The sequence below is a fragment of the Pseudochaenichthys georgianus genome, chromosome 14, assembly GCF_902827115.2.
Source record: "Pseudochaenichthys georgianus chromosome 14, fPseGeo1.2, whole genome shotgun sequence".
NCBI classification, from domain to species: Eukaryota; Metazoa; Chordata; class Actinopteri; order Perciformes; family Channichthyidae; genus Pseudochaenichthys; species Pseudochaenichthys georgianus.
This window is the reverse complement of record NC_047516.1, coordinates 39147925-39152196: the sequence shown is the minus strand read 5'-3', so window position 1 is coordinate 39152196 and position 4272 is coordinate 39147925. Positions and strand designations below refer to the sequence as shown.

Below are 4272 nucleotides of genomic sequence, written 5' to 3'. Positions count from 1 at the left end.
TGATGTCTGTCGGTGAGGTAGGATTTCAGCCAGGAGAGTGCAGTGTCGGTGATGTTGAGTGATGATTCAAGGAGGGACAGCAGGATGGCGTGGTTGATGGTGTCGAATGCTGCGGTGAGGTCGAGGAAGATGAGGATGTTCAGGTTGTGATTTTCAGGCGAGCTGTTTCGGTGCTGTGTTTTGATCGGAAACCGGATTGAAATGGCTCAAAGAGGTCATTGGAGCTGAGGTGGGATTTTAGTTGTGAGGCAATGACACGTTGTTAAGAACTCAGACACTTAGGAGTTAGGACCCAATTGCACGACCCGGGAGACAGAGGTAAAGTATGTGTAAGATACTTTATCTTTTCAAGAACAGCAAAAATGAACAACAAAAAATGGTCTCTACAAAAATGGAGAACAAAATGAAAACGCTCACGTAGTGAGGATCAAAACTTTCACAAGAGCACATAGAGAGCATAGATCTGACTGTGGCAAAAGACAAGAGCAAAGATCTGACCATGGCAATAGACAAAAACGAACTGACAAGGAACACTGGGAGACTGGGGAATTTAAACACAGGGTAACAAGACACAGGTGGGAACAATCAGGGGCGGGGCTGACACTGATGAGCACAGGAGACACAGAAGGGGTGACAGGTGAAAACAATCAGGAAATTAGACACACCAGGGAAACTAACGACAGACAGGAAAACACAGGGGAAAAAGACCAGACAATAAACAGGGAGGAAAACATGACAAGGAGAAAAGCAAAACACCCAGTACCAGACACACAAAACTAAAAACGTGACACAACACAAGAATCGTGACAGAACCCCCCTCAAGGGACGTATTCCAGACGTACAAAAAAAGACGGGTCAGGGGCAAGGCAGAGTCCATGATGGGTGTCTCGGGCGGACGACCCAGGGGCAAGGCAGAGTCCATGATGGGTGTCTCGGGCGGACGACCCAGGGGCAAGGCAGAGTCCATGATGGGTGTCTCGGGCGGACGACCCAGGGGCAAGGCAGAGTCCATGATGGGTGTCTCGGGCGGACGGCCCGGGGGCAAGGCAGAAAACTGATTATGACCCCTTTTAGATGTTACATGTTTTAATCTAGCCTTTTTTAATAGATTTTAATGTGTTATTGCATCCTTCTTATGTTTTTTTTAATTAATCTTAACATATATTGTCACTGTTTAAAACAAGCTCATTTCATTCATTTAAAAGTAATTAGAAAAAAATATGTACAATTTAATTACCACATATACTGTCCTGTCTGCGCATGTGCGACAAACAGCTTTTCCCTCCATTTTCCATTCGGAAAGACAGTCACCGGACTGCCTGCGTAGTATAGGTCCGCTGTCGTGAGGTGAACGTTCTCCACGGCTCTCCATTTTAAGTAAGTAGCTCATTTATAGCCTTTGGTGTATTATATTATACTTAAACAGGTAGCTTAATAGCTAACATTAACGCTATTGACTGTTTGTTTTGATAGATTAACATTAGCAAACGTTAATATAGGCCTACAGCAGCTAGCTAACTGTTAGCCTACTGTTAACCTAGCTTAGTTGTGTAGTAATGTTTAAGTAACCTAATTGAAGTGCAACTTGCATCATTAACATTATAAGATAACTTGATACTACTCTCAAGTTAAATACGTGATAAATGCAATCTGTCTTGTTAGACTTGCTTATTAGTTTGTGGCCAATATAAGTTGAATGTTAACTGCCTGTTACTATGGCTTTTTTTGTAGCTTCATCTTCCCTGCTGCCCCCACTGGCCGTGCTGTGTTCCTAACCGACTGTAAGTTTTGTTTTTTATTCTTATCACTGTGGTAATATTAGGACACAACTAAACATGTGAAATCACGATGGTAAGGGTGCTTTTGGTAACGTTACTCTCTGGCGGCAAGGGGTTAATGTTACCGCGGTTAACGTTCATATCTTGGTCTTATAGGCGCTTTCACACCGGAGTACTTTTCCCCCCGAACTAGGCTGATGGCAGGTCTGTTTATCGGTAATTGAGACATTTAAAAAAAAAATACACGTCATATGTATTATTGCTTCTTAAACATTATATTGCAGTCTGAGTTTCGCAACACCGTTTATAATATGCAATAAGACAAAATGCGTCTGTGATGTATTTTCGATCTTTCCATTCTAGACAAGAGATCTTTCTCTCCCCGGTCTGTGTGTGAGGGGGCGGGGCAGTTACACATGCGGCTGCTACATGCATGCAACACACACACACACACACACACACACACACACACACACACACACACACACACACACACACACACACACACACACACACACACACACACACACACACACACACACACACACACACACACACACACACACACACACACACACACACATTATTATTTTTAATTTCTGCTCGTCTTTATTTTTATTGCAGGTTTTTATATCTGATGTTGGTGTGATGTGGAACAGAACCTTACTCTTTGGGGACCTCATGTTGTTTTGGTAAGTCAATTTATCAAACAAATTCCTTAATCTTCAACTTTTCAGCAAACTATTAGGATTTTCGTTTAGTTCACTCTGCTTAGACCCAAAGGTGACTGTGAAACACCATCACTAATGTTTTATTCCCCCCCCCATTTCTCTCTTTGTTGTTTGTCTAGTTTATGTGGCAATGTAAAGACTGTGGCGGAAGAAAAGAGGTGGTGAAGGGAAATCTATCTGCTGGAGAGTTCAAAGTCAGATGGCCTGCACTTTTCCATATTGATGAGGTAAGTTATATATTTCACATGGTGAATGTATGGTGAAATGCCTATTTACTGTACACATTGAGCTGATACAGAGCAACATGATCATACATTTGAAATGGTGTTTCTGTCCATCTGATAACTATCTTTTAGCTCTGTTTTTGCTCTCCACCAACTCCTTAGTAAAGTATTTGGCTCTTTAGCTGCTCAATGTTCCGCTATCTTCATCAGCTATTCTATAACAGTCTGTTTGATTGTCTGAAGAAAACAGCTGCTGCTGGAATTGGGGTTTTCACTTTATTCCTCAACATTTTACCCATTGTCAATTAAAAAAAATTACCTTAGATTAATAGAAATACTTTGCTTAGAACACACTGTACACCAATACACATCTTATCAAGGACTTGGTTAATGAGGTCAAAATTAGAATATATCCTTTAATTATATAGTAGATACAAAATATCATTACACCAATGGCTGAATGTGCTCTTTGTCTTCTGTCGTTTTGTTTTTGCATAACAGATACATGCTGAATTCCTGCGCATAACGACTATCCCACTTGAAACAGCCTTAATGGCGCAGTTGGACAGCCATCTACCTCAGCTGACATCTGTCTTCCAGAAGAAGGGAGGAGTTGTTGGCCAGAAACTAGCCAAACATCTGGCGATCTTGCAAAAGGTAAATGTGTGTATATACACTGTTTTATACAAATTGTCATATACTCTGTAGAGCAATTTTATGAAATGTACCGTATAGAGCCCCATTTCCAAATGTAAAGCGTCTTTGGGTTCAAGAAAAGTGCTATAGAAATATAATTTATTATTATTATGATTTGCCTCACAACAGCCTGGATTACTTGCCAGGTGCAAGAATGCAAGACACATTTCTAAGGATATCTGATCTTAATAAGGCAATAGTGGCATACTGGTTAGAGAAGCAGGCTTGTGACTGGAAAGGAGCAAATTCAATCCCCAGGTGGGGAAAGTAAAAAAGCAGAACCTGCCTTGAGCAAGTCACTTAATCCTCAGTTGCCAACAGATCAGACTGTGGTTGTACTAGGCAGATTCCAGGTGTGAACTGTGAAGAACAGAGCATTGCTCTTGGTGAAAAGTCCCTGGATGAGTAGAATTTTTAAACAGTGCTATCGCCCTAACACAATCAGACCTCTGACATTGTAATACATTTAAGTCACAATTATTTAACATACTTTAGTTAGAGCACGCCATTTACATGTATAATGAAGTCATTGCAATTTTGTTATTATTGATGTATTTGGAAATATTTTAATAATTGTAATTTTTTTTACACAGGCAACAAGTGATGTTCATTTTAAAAGGGAAGCAATTCTCAAGGCACTTTGCATCCACCTTGGTGAGGATGATGGACATCTCATTCGGGAGTATATGGTGAGTCATTGTAATTGCATTTGCCAGTCACATGTAGTGTTTTAAGATCCTAGTGTCAGGCATCCATTTTAGATAATTATGTTTGACCTTATAAGGAGCATGAAGGTTGAGAATATTTATATGTATGAATGTTGATATTCATATTCACCCTAAA

At 40.5% G+C, this 4272-nt stretch overlaps 1 long non-coding RNA gene across 1 annotated transcript; it reads left to right on the top strand.

Annotated features, from left to right (window-relative positions):
* Positions 1–1641: 1641 nt before the first annotated feature.
* Positions 1642–3281, top strand: LOC117458977 (uncharacterized). Its single transcript, XR_004553465.2, has 4 exons — positions 1642–1781; positions 2403–2470; positions 2629–2736; positions 3235–3281. It is a non-coding gene; the product is annotated as an uncharacterized lncRNA (long non-coding RNA).
* Positions 3282–4272: the final 991 nt, after the last annotated feature.